Raw genomic sequence first — 25,818 nt, 5'->3', positions numbered from 1 at the left:
CTTTTAAAACTCTGATGTTGTGCAAGTTATGTCAACTCTGGGGGGGACTCAATTTTCGTTTCTGCACAACGGGTTTGAGAACAATCCTTTCTTGCCAATTTCTGGATGGTGGCGTGGATACAGTTATCACAGATCCACTCGATTGTGTGTGAAACAGGAGCAGTACCATATCGTAATGTACATGTGTGTCGATCCCTGGCATAGTCAAGCTTCACCCTAATCCTAGAGTTAGTTACTGCCATAATCCCCAATGTATAGGTAAGGAAATCGAGGCTCAGAGAGGTTAAGTGACTTGCCCAGGGTCATGGTCCATATTAAATGACCATAAAACTGGAATTTCACAGAGCCCTCTGTCTTTGGAGATCAGATGGCTAACCACTTTGTGCTACCCTGTAGTAGAGTTTGTGGGGGGAGGCATGGGTTTAGAGGTCAGTGTATTCTGGGATTGGAGCCTAGATTCGCCACTAAGCAGCTGTGTGATTTACAGCTGGTCCCTAACCTCTCTGTGCCTCAGAACACCAATCTCCCAGACCAAGTTTGGACTAAGAGGCTTCTAATGGGCCTTTCTGTGAACAGCCTCCAGTCTACACAGATAATATTTCAAAGGAGGATTAAAGGAGAGAAAAGGGGTCCTCCAGCTAAAAATAGGGCTGTCACAGTTTCCAGGATAAAATAAATGCTGCCCCAAGATTTAAAGTACGTAGATGGTGAATGTGATACACGGGCAGTTATAGATTGGTGGCATCTAAAGAAGCTGGCCAAATGTTCCTTCTCCGAGAGAAAGAAGCCCTGTTTTCAAAGGATCACCTCACTGTCTTGCCCAGGCCCTGGGCTCTGCCCCCTCAAATAGCTTTCTGGAGACACAGGCATTGTGGGAGAAAACACAAATCCCAGCTCCATCACTGGCTTCATTTTTTCCCCAAAAGTAAATAAAACTTGTTGGTTGGATAGATTTTTTTTTTATGTGGTTGTGGCTTTTTCCCCTTTGTGTGGAAGGATCCTTTGTGTCTGCAGAGTTTCCTTTGGTATGTATTTCTAATTTGTGGCTCTGACGTCAAGTGACAAGGGGGGAGAGAAATACAGCATCGGGAGAATTTGCTCCACACAAGGATAAAAGAGCAGCCTTTGGTGCCGATTCCCCTCCACAGCCTGGTTTCTGCCCAGCAGCCGAGAGACGCCAGCTCTCGGTGCCATCGGTTTGGACGTTCCTAGCAGGGCACCAGGCAGCAGGGCTGAGTGTTTTCAGGCTCTGCGCTCAGTTCATCAGTGATTCCCACTCTGCTCTCCCTTCTGCCTTAGAAAACGTAGCCATCCTACTCCTGGGGAAAGGTGTAAAAGACAGAATGGAGGCTGGCCGCAGTGGCTCAAACCTGTAATCCCAGCACATTGGGAGGCCGAGGCGGGCCGATGGTCTGAGGTCTGGAGTTCAAGACCAGCCTGGCCAACATGGTGAAACCCCATCTCTACTAAAAATGCAAAAATTAGCTGGGCGTGGTGGCAGGCGCCTGTAATCCCAGCTACTCGGGAGGCTGAGGCAGGAGAATCGCTTGAACCCGGGAGGCGGAGGTTGCATTGAGGCCAGATCGTGCCACTGCACTCCAGCCTGGACGGCAAGAGCAAGACTTCGTCTCAAGAACAAAACAAATCAAAACAAAGTGAAACAAAAAGACAGACTGGCAAGTTCGATAGCGACTGAATATAATAGTGTGGTCAGGGTCTACAGTTATTAGGTACTATGTTGAGTATGAATGGGGAGGGCATTTTATCAATGTTTAAATTTAAAAAATTTTTTTATTTTACCTTTAGTTCGGGGATACAGGTGTAGAATATGTAGGTTTGTTATGTACATATGCATGTGCCATGGTGGTTTGCTGCACCTACCAACCCGTCATCTAGGTTTTAAGCCCCACATGCATCAGATATTTGTCCTAATGCTCTCCCTCCCCTTGCCCCTCACCCACCAGCAGGCCCCGGTGTGTGAGGCTCCCCTCCCTGCGTCCGTGTGTTCTCATTGTTCAACTCCTACTTATGAATGAGAACATGCAGTGTAATGTTTGAATTTTTAAGAGATTATTTTCATGGATCATTTGTGTGATTTGAAATAAAAAATAATAATAAAAGGCATTACCCACCTGCCCCTCCATAATAGGGTGTTTGGGAATGAGAGGGAAAGAAAGGGAAAATGGCTTCACCATTTATTATCCCCGTGAGCCTGAGAAAATTATTCAAGTTTACTAAACTTCAGCTTCTTCGTCTATATTAATAAAATGGTGCTGACCTGGGGCTCTTGTGACACAGAAAACAGAGACTCCCTTGAGTTGTGGTTATAGGAAGAGAGTGAGAAGCCATATAATGCAGTGCAGTGGTGCCTTTTCCCCATGGGAGATACGTTCCAGAACCCTCCGTGGATGCCTAAAACCATGGATAGTACTGAATCCTACAGATACCTATGATAAAGTTTAATTTATAAATTAGCAAAGTAAGAGATGAACAACAATAACAAAAGACAATAATTACAACAATAATACTGCAATTAAAACTATGTGAATATGGTCTTTCTCTCTCTCTCTCTCTCTCAAAGTATCTTAATATTTTTGGACCTTGATTAACCATAGGTAACTGAAACTTCAGAAAGCGAAGCTGCAGATAAGAAGGGTTTGGGGGGACCACTGTATTGATGTCTAAGCACAAGTCTGGAAGGAGGCCAAGCATTCTTGAGGCAGTTGATGCTGTGGAGAGGATTTTGAGTTCAAGGTCATTCCACCAGTACAGCTGGCCACTGGCCTACACTGTAAGTGCCGTGGATTAACACAGCATCTGCCAACCCACCCCTTGCCCTACGATTGCATGAAGCTCTCTTTTGTTGCTGGCTTCAAGTTCCAGAGAGCATCCTTATGTCTGAGCTGGTTCTCTGGAAGTGAAGCTTTCTCTCCAGGCTGTGTCTTGGCAGGTGCCAGGCAACCAGCGCATGGGATGCCACTGAGGCAGGGGTCCTCCCTGGGCCAGTTGGACGAGAGGGATGGGCAGAAGAGAGTCCTATGTGAAGAACTTTTAAGACAGAAAGGGTGTGGGTGGAGATTCTTCAAGAAGGAGATAAAGGTGAGCTGGAACTCAGAAATATGCCCAGTACAAATACTGAGCCATAAAGGATATAACAGAGTTTCTTAACTTAGGGTCAAGGGCCCCAAGGGGTTCATGTATAGAATTCAGAGGAGTCTGTAAACTTGGGTAGGGAAAAAAAAGAGCATCTTTATTTAGGATTTTCTTGTATTATGAATGTAGGCAACAATCCAGTGTATTTGCAGTCCTTGTGACATTGACACCAATAGAAATTACAGGTATTTTCATTTTACATTTTAGCTGCTACAGATACCTTGAAATATTATTTATGTCCCTGATGGCTCTGTATTTATAGTAGTTACTATACCAGCTGCCAGAGCCTGTTATTTAATGCATTAATAAAGAAGAATATATTACATTACACAATTTAAAATTTTTTAATAATTATATTTCAATATTATTGGTTTTCTTTGTAGTCAAGCTATGCATTTTATTTTACACATTTTTAGATGTTCTGAGAAAGAGTCCATAGGCTTCACCAGTCTGCCAAAGGGATGAAGGCACAAAAAAGGTTAAGACCCCCTGACAGGAAGTCAGTAAGCTTTATCCCCAATTTCCTACCCTCCCTCACCCTGACTTTTTATATACTCATCTATCACTGTCTAATTAGTGGAAGACATTGTTGAGCAGTAGTAAATTTTATTTAATTGTTGGCAAATTTGTAAAAGCACAGAATTTGTGGTTTGGATAAAAGGCTTTGATGTATTCTAGAGGTCAATTTACAAATTGCAGGCACACACGGGTGACTCATCAGGTAATTCTATCAGCCCACAAACCCACCAGCCCCTGAGCTGATTGCTTGGTTAATCCCATGCAAAGCAATCTACTGGAACAACCACCTAGCTCACAGTGATGATCCTGGGGGGTTAAGGAGTTTGTTGAATCCCTTGATCCAGTGCAAACTAGAATCCTAGGAAGGAGATGAAGCCGGTGAAGAAGGAGCTTTGAAGTGGGTTCTGAAATGGAGGGTATGCAAAGGAGGCGAAGGGAGGATGTGGAGGACTGGCCCCATGTTGATTTTGAGGAGGAAGCCAGGAAACAGGAGAGTCTACTGGAGCAATATTTATTAGAGTAGTGGTTGTGTTTTTTTGCTACCTTTTATCGAACTTGTGCCAGACACCGTGCCAAGACCTTTCAATATAGCAGTTGTTTCATCTTTACTCACTACTTAATAAGCTACGACTATTACCATTCCCGTTGTATTGGTGAGCAAAGTGAAGCTCTAAGAGGTTAAACACTTGCTCTAGGGTACCCAAGATATCAAGTGGTGGAGCCAGGAGCTCAGTCTGGATCTGCCTGATTCTAGAAACTTGTTCTTGAAACCTACTACAGGCAACTGGGAAGAGTGTGTTTGGGAAAACTCTGGCTGCCATATTGTTTTGGTGGGAAAGTGCCTGCTATCCATCCTCATCTTCCCCAATCCATCTCTCTGGCCTTTGCCTATTCTCATGCCACTTCCCTTCCCCTCCCACCCTTAACCCACTCACAAGCACACAGTCTGCAGGAGTGATGATAGAATAGAAATTACAAGCAAAAGCTGTGGAGTCAGGCAGAATGGGTTCTAATGCCAGCTCTGCTACCTGGCTGTGACCATGCTGAACCTCAGTTTTCATATTTGTGAAATGGAGATAATGATGCTTCCCTAAATTTACCTATTCTCCCACTAGTGCTTCAGCACCATTTTGGATAGTTCTTTCCATTTGGGTGGGAGGAACTAGACTTAGACTGGGTGAAATCGCCCCCCTCTTCTCAGGTGAGCTCCTGTAGGAAGACTTCCCTGATTTCTCTCCAACGTGAGCAGCAGGCACTACTCATCATAGTACCTGGCTCTGGCCTTGTGAAAAGCTCATTGCTGTTGCTGTGTGTGGCTGTCCCTCTGGATAGAAGCTCCCTCTCTCCTTCCCAGTGCCCAGTGCCACATCTGTCACGGAGTCCTTCTCAGTAGAACCTTGATAAAAGCAAATTAATTGTTTCCTTCATTCCCCGTTTCAGGGACGCTTTGCCCATTCTTGGCACCCCAATCCCCCAGACCCCTATTCTGGGCTCCGTCACCTAGAGCTTATCTCTCACCTTTCTTTGGCCCCTGCTGCTTTCTCCCTCTCTCTCCAGTCCTCCCTGCCTCCCACCTTGGCCATTAATGCTGCCGCTCCAAGTGCCAGATGCACTAGGCTCCTATGCAGATTTGCATTAGTTGAAGGTGGAAGAAACCTTACCGCTTACCTACATCGTCCCTCTTGTCTTACAACTGAGGAGCGAACCAGCGAGGGCAGGTGGCGGACCCTAGATTGCAAGGGCATTGAGTGACTGAGCTGAACGAGGACTTTTTTGCTCCAGTTTGCTACCCTACCCTGGAACTCATGATTCCACATTGTTAAGTGGCTGATATTTGGGGCAAGGGGACAGGGGAGGAGTACATTCTTCTTCAGGTGCTTGCTTGCCTTGCTCTTGTGCCTGTCATGGGACTGGCCTTCCCTGGGGCTGGCCTTCCCTGACCTAATCCTCTTCTCCTTCATTCTACCCCCATGTGCCTTGGTTTTGCTGACTGCTGAATGGAGCCCTGTGTCAGCCAGGCCCATGGGTGACCGCCTTCGGGTGATGCCTGGTGGTGCCAAAAGCCTCCTGCCTTGAGAGCTCTGCCCACTGGCAGAGAAATTCCTGGCTTTTGAGCCATTGCTTTGGACTACTTTGTCTTCTCCAGGCAGCTCTTGTTAAAATGCAGATGTGTTAACTGGAAGGAGAACCTGTTAGCCCATCGCAATGCGGTCTGCGGAAGAGTGGAATTCCCTGGGCCTTGGCTAAGTCACATCGCTGCCCTATCCTCAGCTTCCTATCTGTAAAATGGGAACAAAAAAGATTGTATTATAGGGTTACCCAGGGATGAAATGAGATAGTGCACTTAAAGCCCTTGGCACATAATAACTAGTTAATAAAATTAGCTTTTTTTCCCCCCTGAGATTCCCTAGCTGAAGTCCTGGTTCTTATTAGTTATTATTATTATTATTAACTTTTTTTAAAAATTTAAGTAATGTAGTCTTCTTTCAGTTGAAGATTTCTTTTTCCTTTCTAATTATAAAGTGGGTTTGAAGTTAACTTTCTTGCCTTTAAACTAGGTTAAAAGATCCTACCTCACTGGCGTGTCAAGGATTTACTGAGCTAAAGTGCCTGTGGATGCTGCCAGGCCTGCCCTGGGCTCTCAATGAGAGCCTGGTGCTGAGGTCTGAAAGCTGGTGTCCTCCCAGAATTCATATGTTGATGTCCTAATCCCCAATGTGATGGTATTAGGACACGGAATCTTCGGGAGGTAATATAGGTCATTAAGGTAGAGCCTTCACAAATGGGATAGTGCCCTTATAAGAGAGAGCTCTGTCAACCCTTCTGCACATAAGGACACTCCAGATGCCAGCAGTCTGCAAGCTGGAAGAGGGGCCTCCCCCCCGAGAACCCAGCCATGCTGGCACGCTGATGGTGTTCTCCCAGCCTCCAGAATGGTGAGACATATACACATCTGTTGTTTGGAAGCCACCCACCCTGTGGTAGTTTGTGATAGCAGCCCAGACAGGCTAAACAACTGGTATTCATCGTGATATCCTGGAGGTGAGGATTGAAAGCCCTGGGAGCCCCAAGGGAGGTTCTGGGAGGGTCCCTAAGGGAGGAGATGGAGGAAAAAGATGCAGAAGAATTGGAAGTCAGGGGCCCCTGCTCCTCCACCCCAGCTGCTTAGGTTCCAAGTCTGGGTGGGAGGGGACTTAGGAATCTGCTTTGCTCTGGGAGGGGTTGGGCCCTGTGACCTTTTTCCGAGATCATTGCCTTCTAGACAAGTTATCTGAAGTGCTGAGTTCCCTGGGGAGAGGTGCCCTCGGTGTTCCCTCCCGGGCTTGACCTTGGTAGTGCTGGTTGTGGTGGTGGTAGGAGGAAACCAGAGTTTTCCTTAACCCTCTGTTCTTGGGGTGAGTGTTGGTGGGTGCTGGAAACTGCTCCTTTGAGAGGGTGGCTGGGCTTTTGAGAACGTCAGCCTGACTAGATTCCCTGTGATTCCTCCTGAGACTAGGATAGTTCTCTCCAGGCTGGACCAGGAGAGAGACCAGGAGCAGGAGCTCCTGGCCCAGGCTCCTGGCTGGTGAGTGAGGAGGGGCGGGGGGTGCAGCTGCTCAGGAGTTTTCTAGCAACCAGCACAGCCTCACTTCAGGGCTCTCTAGAGGATCCTCCCACCCCTGCCTTTGTCCGACTGACTGCTGAAGGTGCATTTTCTGGCCAGGTAGCGCCCCTGGGCAATAGGAGTGTCATCAGGCCCCTCTCCATGCAGGCGCCTGTGTGAGCCTCTCCAGCTGGCTTTCCTGTTAGCCCCTGGGGAGGGCGGGTCCCCACTGTCATCCATCATAACTGTAGTTAGCCTTCCAAAGCAGAGCCTGAATCATGCAGAAAACACTTTTCCCTGGGGCACTAGAGACCAGGAGCAAAGGGCAGGCAGAGGTGAATGCTGGTTGCTGGGGCGCAGAGGCCAAGCTGCAACCTGCCACCTGCCAGTCTGATAGAGAAGACAAAAAAGGGAATCCTACAGGGTAGGTACGTGGTGAGCAAAGGCACAGGGGTGTTAAGGCAGGCGGTGGGGTGTGAGTGGCATTTGTGAGGGGCAGAGGAATTGGAGATGAGGCTAGAGAGGTATGCTGAGACGGCCTTCAGGGCCTAGCTGGCAGGCACATGGGTGGCATTTGGCTTGCATTTAGGTTTTGTTTGACCTGCATAGCATTTTTTAAAAAAGAAGAATTCAGTCAACATTTAAAAATCAGATTTTACATAAATCCACATGTCTAGCTTCTTTTGAAAAAAAAAGATCAGGTCTGGCAACACTAGCCTAGAGTCATTCCCACCATGGCCACACCTGGCTGGAAGGTGAGCAGTGGACCTTCAGGTGAAGGCTGAGGTCCCACAGCCAATTGGCTTGTCCAAAATCTCTGCCATAAGCTTACTGTGGAGTTACTACAATGTTCTCAGAATGTTAATGCGTTACAGGGGAGGAGAAAGGAAATTCTAAACTATTCACATTATAGTCCCTTTATCAGATTAGGAAATGAATTTTAACTACTCCTCAGGAATTTTTTTTTTTTTTTTTTTTGCGGAGTCTCTTTCTGTCAACCAGGCTGGAGTGCAGTGCTGTGATCTCAGCTCACTGCAACCCCTGCCTCTCGGATTCAAGCCATTCTCCTACTTCAGCCTCCCTCCCAAGTAGCTGGGACTGCAGGTGTGCACCACGACGTCTGGCTAATTTTTGTATTTTTAATAGGACAGGGTTTCACCATGTTGGCCAGGCTGGTCTAGAACTCCTGACTTTGTGATCTACCTGTCTCAACCTCCCCAAGTGCTGAGATTACAGGCTTGAGCCACCGCGCCCTGCTCCTCAGGAAAATTTTGATTGTGGGTTGAGAAGCAGTTAGGTGGGGCAAATGGGATACTTCCTGCATGATGGCCTGGGAAGGAACCTGGAGGAAGTGAAGGTGAAGCCAGGACATCTGGAAGGATGGAATGACGGGTGGGCCCGTTTGCTCTCAGCTACGGTGTCTGGCATCTCTACTGGAGATGACACCAAAACACTCACCCTTGGCAAATATTTATTGCACTGTAAGATGTTTGCTACCTTACTTTATTAACCTTTTAAACTTAAAAAAAGGACAGGGTGAAATGTGTGTGTGTGTTCGTGTGTTTAATTGCTACGGAAACTAATAGAAAGAATTTTTAGGAATAATTTGGAAAAGGAGGAGAGGAAAAGAAAGTATTATTATGTTATATTATATTATATTGCTATTCCTCCAATTAATGTGTATATTGGAGGGGTGGCCTTTACAATTTGAAAGCCTCCATGAACACTATTGGGAAATTTTTTATTAAAAATCATTATAAATATCATACCAGTTAGCAGCAAACATTGAGAAATATATAGAGGCAATGAGCTATGATCATGCCACTGCACCTCTGCCTGGGCAACAGGGATAGAGACCCTGTTTAAAATAATAATAAAAATAAAATAATATAGAAGCAGATAAAGGCAAAAACTGTAAACTGTCAAGAACTGGTGGTTAGAGCATATGGACCAGTTTGGAGGAAATTGATCCAGTTTGGCACTATATATATGTATGATATATAACTACATATTCTTACGTAGAGCTAGATACATATCCAGATATATTTGGATAGAAAGTTTTTTAAATAAAAATGGAGCTTACCAATTGTCCTGCTGTTTTTTCCCCTCATACTCCATCTTGAACATATTGCAAATCATTATATTATGTCTGGGTCTGAGTAAAGAAAATCTGTGGTCTGGGTGCAGTAACTGACACCTGTAATCCCAGTGCTTTCAGAGGCTGAGGCAGGAGGATCGCTTGAGGCCAGCAGTTTGAAACCAGCCTGGGCAACATAGTGAGACCCCGTCTCTGCAAAACATTAAAATAAAAATTAGCCAGGCATGGTGACACATGCCTGTAGTCCCGGCTACTTAGGAGGCTGAGCCAGAAGGATTGCTTGAGGCCAGGAGTTTGAGGCCACAGTGAGCCATGATGGCACCACTGCAACTCCAGCCTGGGCGGCAGAACGGGACCTTGTCTTAAAAAAAAAAGAGAGAGATAGAGAGTCTGAAATGTGAAACACTATCAGATAGAAAGAGCTAGTCCTGAATCCCCACTGGGCCCCTCCAAACCTCAACTGCCAATTCTATTAAGTGGAGATAATAATTCTTTCCTTCAATGCTTCTGCTGAGGGTTAAATAAAATGTGAATGTGTCCAAAGCAGCTTTTTGGATACTGGGTTAGCAGAGCCCATTGCAGCGTCAAGAGAAAGCAACCCCTGCTTAACAGCTTCCATTCTTTGGATTCCGCATTTTCCTTCCTTCACCACGTTGCAGGAGGGTTCAGAGGGCCAGTGAAACTTGGATGAGTTGTAACTTTCACAATGGAGCTTAAAATACTCTTTTCAATGCTGTGTGACATTAAAATCTCAAGCAGGGCTGGGCATGGTGGCTCACACCTGTACGCCCAGCACTTTGGGAGGCTGAGGCAGGTGGACCACCTTAAGTCAGGAGTTTAAGACCGGCTTGGCCAACATGGCAAAACCCCATCTCTACTGAAAATACAAAAAAAAATTAGCCTGGTGTGGTGGCAGGCGCCTGTAATCCCAGCTACTTAGGAGGCTGAAGCAGGAGAATTGCTTGAACCCGGGAAGCAGAGGTTGCAGTGAGCCGAGATCATGCCATTTCACTTCAGCCTGGATGACAAAGCAGGACTTCGTCTCAAAAAAGAAAAAAATAAAAAATCTCAAGCAGTTCCTTAACAGCTGCATTCAGGTTTTGTTTAGGACATTTTCCCTGGAATCACTTTTATTTATTCAGCTGCAGGAAAATTCCTGAAGCCAGGTATGTGGTGTTCTCTGATAGGAAGGCTTTGGCCTGTGCTGGCTCTTGGGGAGGTGGGGGTGCCCTCCTGCCGTAGGAAAGGTCAGCCCCTCTTAGTACAGCGGAGGGGATTCACACCTTGTCTTTGCAAGTGACACCTCCTTCCTGCACCCCCCTTTTCCTTTTTCACATCTCTTCTCCTGCTTCCCTCTCTAGATTACAATATTCCCTTTCATTTGGGTATCACTTCTTTAGCAAAGCTCTTGTACTCCCATTATCTCATTGAACCCTCTGGCACGTCTGTAGACTTAGGACAGTATTTGTAGGTAGCAGATAAGCAGCGGAGGCCCAGAGAAGTTGTGATACGCCTTAAGCTCACACAGTATAAATTGGACAAATCTGAGTTAGGATCTGGATTTCCTGGCTCACAAGCCATACTGATCGCGCTGTATCATATTGCCTCCTTTCTTAATTGTTGGCAGGAATCTCCTGAAAGGGGAAGCTGTTGGCAAGGGGGCGGTAATCGGCCCCAGTGCTGGCTGGTTGGGAAAGGCTTTTTGGAATGCCTGAGGTTGTTGGGCTTAGTGTCTTAAAGAGACTGGTGGGAGGGAGCAAGTGAAGAGGATGGGGCAGGACGGGGTGGTTTGGAGGTCACCTGAGGTCAGTGGAGGGTCAGACAGGAGCAGGGGAACGTAAGGCCCAGTGCAGAGCTAGAACACTGAAGGGGAGAATCCTGGATTGGAAGCAGGTCCAGGGTCATCCTTGTCATCACTGGAAGGCTTGTGGGCTTTTTTGACATTTGGTATCATTTTGGATGTTTGGCCCTTTTCTTGCCCCAATCAGTGGCACCTCATAAAAATCTGCTTCTGGTACCCCAGTGAGGACCTCTTTCTTAATTCAGGTCACAGCTCCCTGGCACTCCATTCCCATGTCCAACAAATCAAAACGTATCAGTTCTGTTGCTATTCAGATCAACTCCTTTGGTTAAATGGGCCTAAAACATTCATTTAGCCCAAATTTAGTATATGGACCAGCTCTTGCCAATAGAAATAGAATTTGAAGGTTTGGGCATGGTGGCTCATGCCTGTAATCCCAGCCCTTTGGAGGCCAAGGTGGGCAGATCACTTGAGGTCAGGAGATCAAGACCAGCCTGGCCAACATGCTGAAACCCTGTCTCTACCAAAAAATACAAAAATTAGCCAGACGTGGTGGTGTGTGCCTGTAGTCCCAGCTACTTGGGAGGCTGAGGCTGGAGAATTGCTTGAACCTGGGAGGCAGAGGTTACAGTGAGCTGGGATCGCGCCATTGCCCTCCAGCCTGAGCGACAGAGTGAGAGCCTGTCTAAAAAAAAAGAAAAAAAGAAAAAGAATCTGAGATACATTTTAAGTTTTCTAGGAGTACATTAAAGAAAATAAAAAGAAAACAGGTGAAATTAATTTTAACATATTTTATTTAACCCAATATATCCAAAATATTGTCATTTCGCCATGTGATCCGTACCAAAAAAAAGAGAAATTTTACATTCGTTTTTTCATATTAAGTCTTTGAAATTCAGGTGTACTTTACACTTATAGCACATTTTAATTCAGACTAGCTACATTTCAAGTGCTCAGCAGTTAGTTAACTAACATGTAGTTAGCCACTAACATGTAGTTAGTGGCTACGGTATTGGGCAGCAGAGTTATGAGCCAAGAAGACTTAGTTTGGGATGGGCGGTGGGTGCTTTTGGGCACCTTTGTAATTAGGTGTCTTTGGGTCGGGGGGCTGGTCAGCAAACCTCAGCTATAACACATCATGGCTGCTCGCCCTGTCCTCACCTTTGCACTTGTTGGTATGGATGACATAATGTTGAAAATACCGTCCCTCCCTATTATGCCAACTATCATGCCCTTCTTTGTGCCCTACAATCTCCCTCTCTCAACTCCTTTGACCTTTGTCGGCCCCATTTCTCTGACCCTGCCTTGGGACTGCTGGATCCATTAAATCCGTGCCCTTTGACTTCAGCTGCTACTTGGCATCCTCTATGTGTGTCAGCTGCCTCTCATCCCAGTGTCCTCACTGAATTGCAGACCTCATCTACACTTCTCAAGGTCCCAGGTCCATTCGCACAGCCCTCAGTCTCAGCTCTCGGCCTCTTCCTACCTGAGAAGATGGAGATTATGTGGCTTAAACTTCCTCGTTCCCACCTTGCTGTTTTTCTCCATCTCTGCTCTCCTCTCCCTTGCCAAAGCCAAATCTTGAAAGCCTTCCCTTCCCACCTCCAGAAACCCTAGCAGACTGGCCATTTGGGTAAAAGCCTTGGACTCTTAAGCCAGAGCTTTTGGCTTCAAATCTCAGATTCTCCTACTGCTAACCTGGGTAAACTATTTCACCTCTGTCTTAGTCCATTTGGGCTGCTATTACACACTACCATAGACTGGCTGGCTCATAAATTTTAATAAATTGTATTTCCCACAGTTCTGGAGCCTGGAAGTCCTGGGTCAAAGTGCTGGCAGATTCCACATCTGGGGGAGAACCCTCTTACTGGTTCATAGACTGTCGTCTTCTTCGGGTTCCTCACTTGGTGGAAGAGGCCAGGGAGCACTCTGGGGACTTTTTAAAATAAGGACATTAACCCCACTCATCTGCTTTATCTGCCCAAAGCAGTGCCATTGCATTGGGGGTTAGGATTTCAACATACGAATTTTAGAGGGGGCTCAGTCTATAGGCACCTTCTCTTTGCCTAGTCTTCTTGTTGTAAAGTATGAAATAAAATAATAAAAGCACCTAGCTCCTAAGGAGTGGTAATGAGTAAATTCAACATGTGTTGCATCTTTTATTCAGCACAGTGCCTGGAGTAAATGTCAACTCCTATGCCACCTCCTCTTTCTTGCATCTAGAAATCCATCCTTCTCCCTCGGCTTCTTCCCTTCACCCTGCAAACATGCTCACCTTTCTCAGAGCTCACCTTGTGTCTCCCTGGAGCTACTGTCCCTTTCTCTCCTGAATTGCACTGGAAAATGCCAAAAGGTAGCCCAACTGCTGCTTCAGCCATCTTGTCAACCCTTGACGCCTGCTTCTTCCTCTATTGAAACTAAGCCCGAGCCTTACACGGTCTTCAAGTTCCATAGCATCTGACACCGTAGAATAGTCTTCTCAAAACTGACCCCCTTTGGGTTTCTGAGCTGCACCCCACCCTGGCTCTTCCTTCTTATCTGCTCCCCATGCATGACTGTCTTCAGGGGTGCTCCTCAGACTCCTCTGCTAGCTCTTGCTTCTCACCGCCCCCCACCCCTAACCATGTGGTGATCACACAGAAATGGATGGTTCTTGAATCTACATCTCTAAACTTCAGGTTTCTCCCTTGTCCCAGGCCCACCTTTCCAACTATCTGTTGGACCACTGTCTCTGAATGAACCCTGTATGGGTGAACCCCTCCTTGAGCACACTCAATGTGCCCCAAGGCTGAAAGCTCCGTCTTCCTACTCTGAAATATCTTGTCTCTCAGTTGTTTTTTTTTTTTAAACTCCATTGTTGTCCCTGTCACTCTCTAGTTACCCAGGCTTGAAACCCTGGAGTTATCGACACCTCCCTCGCCTTCCTTTTTTTTTTTTTTTTTTGAGACAGAGTCTCGCTCTGTTGCCCAGGCTGGAGTGCAGTGGCACGATCTCAGCTCACTGCAAGCTCCGCCTCCTGGGTTCACGCCATTCTCCTGCCTCAGCCTCCCGAGTAGCTGGGACTACAGGTGCACGCCACCATGCCTGGCTAGTTTTTTGTATTTTTTAGTAGAGACGGGGTTTCACTGTGTTAGCCAGGATGGTCTTGATCTCCTGACCTCGTGATCTGCCCGCCTCGGCCTCCCAAAGTGCTGGGATTACAGGCGTGAGCCACCAGGCCCAGCCCCCTCTCCTTCCTATGCAATGCCTGGTCTAAAGTAAGTGCTCAGGAGGTTGCAATGAGCCGAGATCACACCACTGGACTCCAGCCTGGGCAACAGAGTGAGACCTCTTTTCAAAAGATAAATAAACAGGCCAGGCGTGGTGGCTCACACCTGTAATCCCAGCACTTTGGGAGGCCAAGGCAGGCGGATCACTTGAGGTCAGGAGTTCGAAAACAGCCTGACCAACATGGAGAAAACCCGTCTCTAATACAAATACAAAATTAGCCAGGCACGGTGGTATATGCCTGTAATCCCAGCTACTTGGGAGGCTGAGACAGGAGAATCACTTGAACCTGGGAGGCAGAGGTTGCGGTGAGCTGAGATGACGCCATTGCACTCCAGCCTGGGCAACAAGAACAAAACTCTGTCTCAAAAAAATAAAATAAAATAAATTAATTAAATAAATAAATTCAATAAATAAAGTAAGTGCTCAGTAACCGAAGTTGGAGGATCAGTGAATCCTATCAGGTGCCAAGTGCTTTCTTCCTTACTTTCTCTCTGGTTGGTCACCTTTCGATCCCCACTGCAGGCACTGTGATAAGCATTTTACATGCCTCATCCCAATTCATCTGTGTAATCCTATAAGGAGGAAATTGTTTTTTTCTTGTGTTACCTGTTTGGACACTGGGCTGGCTGGTGGTAGAGGCAGTGGGTGCAGTTAGGGAACCTAAACACACACTGGTAAGTGGCAGAGCTGGGATTCAGACCCAGATCCACACACTCCAAAGCCCACACTCTTAATCTTTGTGCTTTCCTGCCTCTGTCTGGTCTAGTCTCAGGCTATGCTTTTTTCATAATTTAATAAGCAGTGGGTGCTGAATACCACTCATGTATATGAGACATTCTTCTGTGCCTGTGTTGTTTGTGTGTTGGTGTTCTATTTACCCTGCTGTTAGCCAGGTTCATCACTGGTTAATTTCAGTCTGTGTCTGGACCTTTGGTGTTTGCACCTGAAAATCTTGACTGAGCCCAGGTCCCTGCTGTGAAATGCAAGAGCCCAGTAGTAGGAACGTGCACACATTTCCACATAGTGCATATATTTCTCTTTCTCTCAGTCTCCCCATCAGGGAAATGAGAGAGTTGAACTCGGTAATTGCAGGAGCCTGTCCAGCTCTTGTGCTCCTTGAGTCTGTTTCATGTTCTGCTTACCTGGAGCCTACTGTGTTCCCAGCACATGATAGATGCTTTTGCTTTTGGGCAATACTGACAGAGCACAAAAGGCATTGCCCCAGCTGTCACAGAGCCAAAAGTCAGTCAGGAAGACGAAGCCAGCACTCATGAAACTGCCAACCATATAAGACATTATGTAATTATGCCTGCAATTGCAGATTATATACATTTGTAATGGTTCAGTACAGGAGAAGAAAAGCTTCTGTTCTCTTATAAGAAAATAAATAAATAAAAAGGGCATTTAGGGAAAGGTATTAAGTCTGGCCAGACTGCTTACCAGACTTGCTATTTCCCTCTTGAAATCAGTTGTTCATTCTGTAAATATTTATTGAATGTCTACTAGTAGGCCGGTATCTGGGGACATATGCCCCTCATTGCAGTCAGAATTGTATCCAAAACCCAGCTTTCATCTTGTTCCTCCCTGCTTAAGAACCTTTGATGGTTTCCTATTCTAGAAAATAAAATGAGCTGACTTCCAGCCCCTGTCTTCCCCCATCCACTTCCCTGACCCTGCACTCTAGACCAGGATTGCTGGTCATTCTTCAAGCCCACCATACATGTTTTCATCTCTCACTAGAGAACTGCTTCTCCCATCTGCCTGCTGAACTTTTACTCATCCTTCAACGCCCAGCTCAAAAATACCACATCTGTGTTGCTTTTCTGATCCTCTGAGATGCTCGGGCCACACCTCTCTAACACTACATGGGTCCTTGTTTAGGTATCTGCCTCCCATTTTGGACTGTGAGTTCCTTAAATAAAAGAACCCTGTCTTATTCGTCCATGAGTCCACAGAACCTAGCCCAGTGCCTGAACAAGAATTTCTGATAAATGGATGATTGCACACAATCTGTTGAGGCTGGTCTTTGAACAGAAGAGGGTCCTTTTTCTTTTTTTTTTTTTTTTTTATTTTTATTTTTTTTTTGAGACGGAGTCTCGCTCTGCCACCCAGGCTGGAGTGCAATGGCCGGATCTCAGCTCACTGCAAGCTCCGCCTCCCGGGTTTACGCTATTCTCCTGCCTCAGCCTCCCGAGTAGCTGGGACTACAGGCGCCCGCTACCTCGCCCGGCTAGTTTTTTTGTATTCTTTTAGTAGAGACGAGGTTTCACCGTGTTAGCCAGGATGGTCTCGATCTCCTGACCTCGTGATCCGCCCGTCTCGGCCTCCCAAAGTGCTGGGATTACAGGCTTGAGCCACCGCGCCCGGCCTAAGAGGGTCCCTTTTCTTCTTTCCTCAAGTTACTGGGCTATTGACCTTCACGCCTCTTGGCCAGTGAAGGGGACTCAATGGTTGAGAAAGCATTGCGGTCTCTTTCTCTGAGCAGTAGTGGAGGGACTGGAGCCTCACTTTCGCCCTGGAGGGGGACTCTCAGCAGCAGCAGCAGCTGAACCCACACACGCCAGAGGACTGTGGTGAAGGAGGCATTTGTGTTGGGCTTGGCAGGTGGGAGGCCTTTGTGTTCCAGAGCACAAGTGGGTAAGTATGTCGGACAGGCTGCAGGCTGCACACACATGCCGAGGGGCTGGGCCCAAAAATGCCTTCTGACCTGGGAAGAAAAGGAGGCATTATGTGCACTGGCAGCACTCCAAGGGAAATATTCCAGTTGTTCTTCTGTTTTGAACGGCTCGCTCTTTTAAAAAAGAAAAGTCCAGAGGTGAACATCTCTCTCCCACTCCAAAACATCCTGCCTACCAATTTCAAATCAGTTGCTACCCTCAAAATATGAATTAATCCATTATTTCAATAATTCATTAATTCAACTGCTACGTCTTTATGAGGCAGCACTGTGGTCAGCATTGTACTAAGCACTGGGAAATAGAAGCAAAGAAGACACTGTCCTCATCACTTTAGGCTCTATTCCTGATTGCTTGCTGGATGTCTAAATCCTTTTGGAACCTGGTCCTGCGCCTTTTCTTGGGCCTGATTTTTCTCTGCTCCTTGGCAATCCTTCCTGGAGGCTTCTGTCTGCCGCTGCCCATTCTCTACCTCTGCACCCCCTGGTCCTGTACTGTGCCATGTTGTGTGGTCATCAGGTACCAGCTCACCACCTTTCCTAGACTCAGGTGGACATGGACAGGACCAGGCTTCAGTCTGGGCCATTAAGAGCTTGGGCAGTTGTCCAGGTATATCGCTCATGCCTGTAATCTCAACACTTTAGGAGGCTGTGGTGGGAGAATCACTTGAGCCAGGAGTTTGAGACCAGCCTGGGGAACATAATGAGAGCCTGTGTTTATAAAAGATTTTTTAAAAATTAGCCAGGCGTCATGGCATGCACCTGTGGCCGCAGCTACTCTGGAGGCTGAGGCAGGAGGATCACTTGAACTTAGGAGGTGGAGGCTAGATTGAGCTGTGATTTTAACCACTGTAATCCAGCACTCTGGCCTGGGCAACAGAGCAAGCCCCTGTCAAAAAAAAAAAAAAAAAAAATTGTGGGCAGGAACACCTAAATTCATCCCTAGCTCTGCCTTTTACTATCTTTGTGACTATGACCAAGTTACTAAACCTCTCTGAGCTTAGGCTTCCTAATCTGTTAAACAGAAGAAATAATACATAGAGACATAGAGTCTTTGAGAAGAGTAAATAATAATAGTGTAATATTTGGCACAGTGCCTAATATACCACACAGCAGCTCTCTATAAATAATAACAAAACAACTGACCATTATTAAGCACTTACTAGTTTCTTCCTTCCCTCAAAAACAACAGCAACCACAGCTTGTATTTCAGTGTCTTCTACATGCCAAGTACTGTATAAAGAATAGGCATGTAGCCATCAGAACAGCCTTATAAAGTGGAGAGTGTTACTTGGTACCCTTTTATAGCTGAGGAAGCTGGCTTCAAGGGCTAGAGTGACTTACCCAAGGTCACACAGTTTCAAGTGCTGGTGCTAGGAATCATGATTAGGGCTGTTGAGCTCCTTCCCATTCCTCCCCAACCAGACAAATACCCTGACCACACACTTTGCTACTTGGTGCTGGGACCAGCAGATCAGCATCTCTTGAGAGCTTGTTGGAAATGCCAACTATCAGGCCCCATTCCAGACCCACCGAATCAGCATCTGCATGTTAACAAGATCTTCAGGTTATAGGTGTACTACAGTTTAAGAAACACTGAACTACAGTTTACCAAAGATTTTAAAAAGTAGGCTAGAACAGTACTTCTCAAACTACCGTGTACATAAAAATTACCTGGGGAGCTGGCTGGTTAGAACAGGGATTCCTCTGTTGACTTCAGCAGCAAATATACCAAAATTGGAATGATACAGAGGCGATCAGCATAGCCTCTGCACAAGGAATGACACGAAAATTCATGAAGCATTTCATATTTAAAAAAGAAAAAGGCCCACAGGTTCCTACCGCAGCGATTCTGATTTTGTATCCATTGCTTATTATTGACAAGGAGGACCATCGCGCTCCCGAGTTAACAAGGAAAGAGCTGTGGATGTCTGCATCAGCCATTCCACCCTCCCCTTGCCCTGCCTAGAGAACAACAGAGAAACGAAATTAATTTGTAACCTAAAACCCTTGTGTCTGCCCTGAAAATATGTCTTTCTAATGGAAAATTTGACAGAGTGTTCCATCTGCAAAGAGCATTTTATATGAAATAGATATCTGTGTAACTCAACTGCTGCTATCTGGTTAAATAGCAATTAAACACCTCAAGACTCCTTGGAATTTTCAAAGATTATTTGAAAAGTAATTGTGTTTTATTGATTAAATCATTTGCAGTGGATTAGAAAGTCACTGGATTTTTAAACTATTCCTTCACAAGTAAATTGGTCTTATTTAGAGAACTAGCATGTTCCCCAACCTTGTTTATATTTTAATAATCACCTGATGTCTAATAGCATGGCTGGTGGTGGAATTTAATGCTAGATTCGTTCCTTTGCTAAATCCTTCTCTCTGGTTCCTTCTCTTTCTATTTAGACTTCCAAAAGCTACTTGCTTCATAGATGGCTACAGAAATAGGACCCAAAGGCAAGGAACACTGTCGTTAAGAGCTCGGTCTCTGGAGTCAGACAAACCTCAATTTGAATTCCAACCCTGCCACTTACTAGATTTGTGCCCCTGAACCTGTGATCTGTGAAAAGGATATAATAGCACCTACCTAGTATGGTCATCGTGAAATTAAATAAGTTAGCATTTGTACAGTGTAGGACAGTATCTAGCTGGTAATAATAATTATTATTATAACAGTATAAGTATTTACTATTATTATTATTATTATTTTGAGATGGCGTCTCACTCTGTCACCTAGGCTAGAGTGCAATGGTGCAATCTCGGCTCGGTGCAACCTCAGCTCACTGTAACCTCCATCTCCCGGGTTCAAGCTATTTTTCTGCCTCAACCTCCTGAGTAACTGGGACTACATGTGTGCATCACTACACCCGGCTAATTTTTGTATTTTTAGTAGACAGGGTTTCACCATGTTGTCCAGGCTGGTCTCAAACTCCTGACCTCAGGTGATCCGCCTGCCTCGGCCTCCCAAAGTGCTGGGATTACAGGCATGAGCCACTGAGCCTGGCCTGGTACTAGTATTATTAAACCCCAGTTTTCTAATCTATAAACTGAGTGTACAGGGAATAAAACCATCAACATATGGTATTAAAAACCTCTTTGCAGCCAGATGTGGTGGCTCATGCCTATAATCCTAACACTTTGGGAGGCCAAGGCAGGCAGATCACTTGAGCCTAGGAGTTCAAGACCAGCCTGGACAACATGCCAAAACACCATTTCAAAAATTAGCTGGGCGTGGTGGTGCGCACCTGTAGTCCCAGCTGCTCGGGAAACCGAGGCAGAAGGCTCACCTGAGCCCGGGAGATTGAGGCTGCAGTCACCTGTGATCATGCCACTGCACTCCAGACTTGGTGGTCAGAGCGACACCCTGTCTCAAAAAAAAAAAAAAAACGAAAAACAAAAACAAAAACAAATGTCTGTGCTTTTGGAGCCTTCTAAGTAATTTCCTCATAAGGACACTTCTGGCAGAGACTTCTTGGCTGTTCTCCCTCCATTATTATGCAGATTGAGGTCATTCAGTGATGAAAAAGCTGTGGACAAATGGAGCCAATATTGGAATTCCCAATGAAGAGGCCAGAGAGAGGCTGGCAGAGGAGGAATGAGTAGATGCCAGAGGCGAGGGAGGTGCAGGAGTGAAGAACCAAGTGGGAGGATTCGCATACGGATGTTGGGGAATGGCACACACTGCTGCTGGGGCAGTGCTCTGCTGGAAATAGACACCTAGAACAGCAGAGATGGGAAAGAAAAAATTTAAGACTTTTGCTTTGTGCTAAGAATGCACTTCCCGTTTGGTATTTTCTCTAGAGACTGCAGTGAAGGTTTGGATTGCTTCCAATTAACTTTTTTCTACTTAACTGCTGATTCTTTGAACACAGCCCTGAACTCAGGCTGGGCCATGAGGCAGCATCTTTTTCTGGTTTACAGAGGAGACATGCCCATGCTGTCCCAAGCGCTGAGTAAGGATGGGTCAAGGACTTAACCAGGACAGAATCAGTACTTAATTGATGTTGGCAACTATTTTTATTGTTATGCATTATACTTTCCCTGTAGCCAGAGGCAGCAAGCAAAGATCACCAACAGAAGTATGAGCAGTTCTCTGGCACACTTTACCACAATAAAAACTCCATTATTCCACATTTAAACTAGGGACACCGGCCACATTGTTTTTAAAGAAACCATCAATTTCATGTCTTCCAATATCACACTGAGAACCAGTACATGAAATTTGTAAAGGAAAGCACTGGATTAGGAGTCTCAAAAGCAGACTCTGACCTTGGCCCTTCTGTATGGGGTGGTATGGATGCAAATGTTGTCCAAGACCCTGTTTTATATTTCTCTCCTCCCAACAGTAGATAATCAGTGGACTGGTTCCCAACAGTAGATAACAGTGGATTACCACCTGCAGGGCCCTGGACTGGTGCCATAAAGGATACCCAGGAGCAAAAAAGGGGAACCTATACAAGAAAAAAACAAACAACCCCATCAAAAAGTGGGCAAAGGATATGAACAGACATTTCTCAAAAGAAGATATTCATACAGCCAACAGACACATGAAAAAATGTTCATCATCACTCGCCATCAGAGAAATGCAAATCAAAACCACAATGAGATACCATCTCACACCAGTTAGAATGGCAATCATTAAAAAGTCAGGAAACAACAGGTGCTGGAGAGGATGTGGAGAAATAGGAACACTTTTACACTGTTGGTGGGGTTGTAAACTAGTTCAACCATTATGGAAAACAGTATGGCAATTCCTCAAGGATCTAGAACTAGATGTACCATATGACCCAGCCATCCCACTACTGGGTATATACCCAAAGGATTATAAATCATGCTGCTATAAAGACACATGCACACGTATGTTTATTGCGGCACTATTCACAATAGCAAAGACTGGAATCAACCCAAATGTCCATCTGTGACAGACTGGATTAAGAAAATGTGGCACATATACACCATGGAATACTATGCAGCCATAAAAAAGGATAAGTTTGTGTCCTTTGTAGGGACATGGATGCAGCTGGAAACCATCATTCTTAGCAAACTATAACAAGAACAGAAAACCAAACACCGCATGTTCTCACTCATAGGTGGGAACTGAACAATGAGATCACTTGGACTCGGGAAGGGGAACATCACACACTGGGGCCTATCATGGGGAGGGGGGAGGGGGGAGGGATTGCATTGGGAGTTATACCTGATATAAATGATGAATTGATGGGTGCTGACGAGTTGATGGGTGCAGCACACCAACATGGCACAAGTATACATATGTAACAAACCTGCATGTTATGCACATGTACCCTAGAACTTAAAGTATAATAAAAAAAAAAATTTTTTTTTTAAAAAAGAAAAGAAAAAAGAAAAATCCCACAAAAAAAAAAAAAAAAAGGTGGGGGGGAACCTTGACTTGAAAGAGCCCATAACCTGGCTGGAAGAAAAGATGTGAGCAAGGCCAGGTGCAGTGGCTCACTCCTGTAATCCCAGCACTATGGGAGGCCAAGACAGGTGGATTGCCTGAATTCAGGAGACCAGCCAGGATTGCCTGAGACCAGCCTGGGCAACATGGCGAAACCCTGTCTCTACTAAAAATACAAAAAATTAGCTGGGTGTGGTGGCAAGCACCTATAGTCCCTGTAGCTACTTGGGAGGCTGAGGCAGGAGAATAGCTTGAACCCGGGAGGTGAAGGTTGCAGTGAGCCAAGATGGTGCCACTGCACTGCAGCCTGGGGGATGGAGCAAAACTCTATCTCAAAAAAAAAAAAAAGAAAAGATATGAGCAGAGTCACCAATAAAAGTCTGCCTATGCTATGCTCCAAATGCCCAACCATTCTGTGACACCTTTGAGCTGCTCCATTGGGTGATATAAACCTAGGATGTCAATTTTGGCAACACCTTTTCTTAGTAACTTTGCCCACATTAAAGCAAAACAAAATCCAGGCCACAACAATATATAACCTTCCTTTGTATTACCAGATGGTGCACTGAAGGAATCCCATCTCTTTCAAGGGAAAGTTGAAGTTGACAGAAGTTCCTGGTGCTCCTCTTCTCTCCTCGAGTCTTTCTGGTTCATCTCTGATGATACCTGCCCTTCCTCTGGCTGGCATGCTGCCGAGGCTGGGTGGTCACCATCTTTGTTGGACCCACATCACACATGTCCGCTTCTTGTCAGACTGAACTTGCCAGAGGGCTAGGTGGGGCATTGCGAAATAATAACCGCTTTCCCGCCTGAAAAATCTGGAAACATCGCTTTCTCCACCCAGGTGTCTGGGGATCACTTAGCCTCAGTTTGGTTTAAACTGATTTTCCTGAATGTGCAGGCTGTGCATATTTGAGCCAACAAAAACCTTCCTCCCAACCCAGAAGGCATTTGCCACAGCCCACGCAAGCTCTAAACTGTCTGCACCTGCAACTCGAGCTGTGGCGCCCAGCTGATACCTGCAGAGGCATCTGCTGAATTCTGACCAGGGATGATGTTGCTGGGATGGGAGCTGACCAAAGAGGGTGGGTGCAGGGATTCCCCCTTGTGGAGTATCTGTGCCTCCCCTTGAGATGCTTTCACTGAAGTGACCCAGGAGGGAGGAAGTGGAGCTGAATTCCTAGGAAACATTTACTCTGGGTTGTGGTTTCCAAGCCCTTTGGACTATGGCCCAGTTCAGGGGAGCAAAAGACTTTGTGGCCCACTGAGTCCACTCACTCCCACTTTGCAGTGGGAAAGAATTTGGTAGTAATAAAGGATTAAAGGAGAAGAGAAAACTAACCAAAGTGGTAATGCAGCAAATACTCAGCACAACAATCAACAGAAACTCCTAAAAGTAATTTTATAAGTAATGTAAATTAACAGAAGAGAAGCAATTTAAAACCAAGAGAGTGCCGACACTACATTGCAGCCACCAAGGGTCATGGTTGCAAACACCAGAACCTGCTCTAGCAGGCTTGTCTATAATAGAAGAGGAATTTTTTAAGGGATATGAAGTAGCTGAACATCACTCTGCCATCTCCCCATAATCAATTGCTGTAAACTCCAGTTTCAATCTTGGGGAGGTGGGTCTTCTGAGAAGGAAATAACCAAGCATAGGAAGGGTGTTCACAAAGTGCTGGTAGCTGAAAAAAAGCACACAACAAATGTCTTCTGCACTAATAACAAAACGCCCTTCCTGAGAATTGGAATTCCAGCTCTTAGCCTGGGTGCATACACAGGAGTTTTGCTGTATTGTTTGGTGATGGATAATGGTCACCCTTCTTTACAGAATAGAAAATGAATATTCTCAGTAAACTCTTCTAACCCACTAATTTTGTTTATTAATGCCAAGGTTTATTAACCCTCAATAACTCACATATTATGTTCCTAGTTCCTTATAAAAATGAATTCCCATGTAATACACTTGCCTGTAAGAACTGAAGAGAATATACATTTTTTTATGCATTTTTTATTCTTTTAGAAACCCTTACTCTCTATCACTGGGCCAGGGACTCTGCTTTGAGAATTGTAGATTTAAAGAATTGAGGCCGGACATGGTGGCTCACACCTGTAATCCCAGGACTTTGGGAATCCGAGGTAGGTAGATCATCTGAGGTCAGGAGTTCGAGACCAGCATGGCCAACATGCCAAAATCCCATCTTTACTAAAAATACAAAACAAAATTAGCAGGGTGTGGTGGTGCATGCCTGTAATCCCAGCTACTTAGGAGGCTGAGGCAGGAGAATCGCTTGAACCTGGGAGGCAGAGGTTACAGTGAGCCGAGATTGTGCCATTGCACTCCAGTCTGGGCAACAGAGCGACACTCTGTCTCTCACACACACACACACACAAAGAATTGAGACCCATAATAGCAGGGGCATTTCTAGGGCCCTATTAAGAGATCTCTGGGAACTGTGAAGGACCTAGAAGAAGAAGGCTTGATTCTTGCCATTAGGGAGCTTTCAGTCCAGCAAGAAGCATTAGGCAATTATCCAGCGACAAAGGTGGATGGCAGGACAAGATAGGGACTGTGAGACAAGTTAGTTAACTTGCCCGAGGTCTCAATATATAGGAAAAGCAGCATTTGAACCTGGGTCTGTTGGATTCCAAAGCTGACTTTTGCCACTACTGTGTCCAGCAGGCTGACAAATCAGTGATCAGCTGATTTCCTTGTGTAGAAGAGGTGATCCAAAACATGTCCAGATATATCAAACTGAGATTTCTGAAGCCTTTCAGTGTTCACCTCCCATGAAAGTAGAGATTTGTCATTCTCAACTGGAGGAAGGCTTTTATAGTTAGAAATTGGATTCCTAATCCCATGTGGCCTCACATGGATTAAAGAGTAATTATTTACTATAGGATTTCAGAAAATAGAGAAGTATACCCAAATAGGCTCTCCAGATGGCTTCCTGGGGGAGGTGGGGTCTGGTGAGAGGAAAGGGTAGGATTTGAACAATAGGTAATATGGGGAAATAGTGGTCTAGTCAAGTGGCACCATGTAAGGGCAGACATAAAACCTTGAAGGAGAGGCTTAGAGTGCAGTTCTCACTGAGAACTTGCCATACCTCCTGTGTGTTGACATGTTTCTAGGGTCATGGTTATTAAGGAAAACACAGAACGGACCCTTGTATGGATTCTTTTACCAAGGTACTGTGTGATATTGAAAACAGGGTTAGATTAGGTGACCTGAAAAAGTCCCTTTTAGCTCTTGTGAACCTTGAAAACATCATGTTAAGTGAAAGAAGCTAGTCAC

The 25,818-nt window shown here is 45.6% G+C and overlaps 1 protein-coding gene and 1 non-coding gene across 2 annotated transcripts in view; both read left to right on the top strand.

The window, feature by feature from the left end:
- The window catches only part of KANK4 (KN motif and ankyrin repeat domains 4), a 91,797-nt gene that overhangs the window by 3,772 nt on the left and 62,207 nt on the right, over window positions 1–25,818 (top strand). The gene's annotated exons all lie outside the window — the stretch shown is intronic.
- Window positions 18,809–18,913, top strand: LOC117093989. Its single transcript, XR_004441331.1, has one exon. It is a non-coding gene; the product is annotated as a U6 spliceosomal RNA (small nuclear RNA).

The sequence above is a fragment of the Trachypithecus francoisi genome, unplaced genomic scaffold (assembly GCF_009764315.1).
Source record: "Trachypithecus francoisi isolate TF-2019V2 unplaced genomic scaffold, Tfra_2.0 Lachesis_group12, whole genome shotgun sequence".
In the NCBI taxonomy this organism is placed as follows: domain Eukaryota; kingdom Metazoa; phylum Chordata; class Mammalia; order Primates; family Cercopithecidae; genus Trachypithecus; species Trachypithecus francoisi.
The sequence above is the reverse complement of the archived record's forward strand: the minus strand, read 5'-3'. Positions and strand labels throughout refer to the sequence as shown.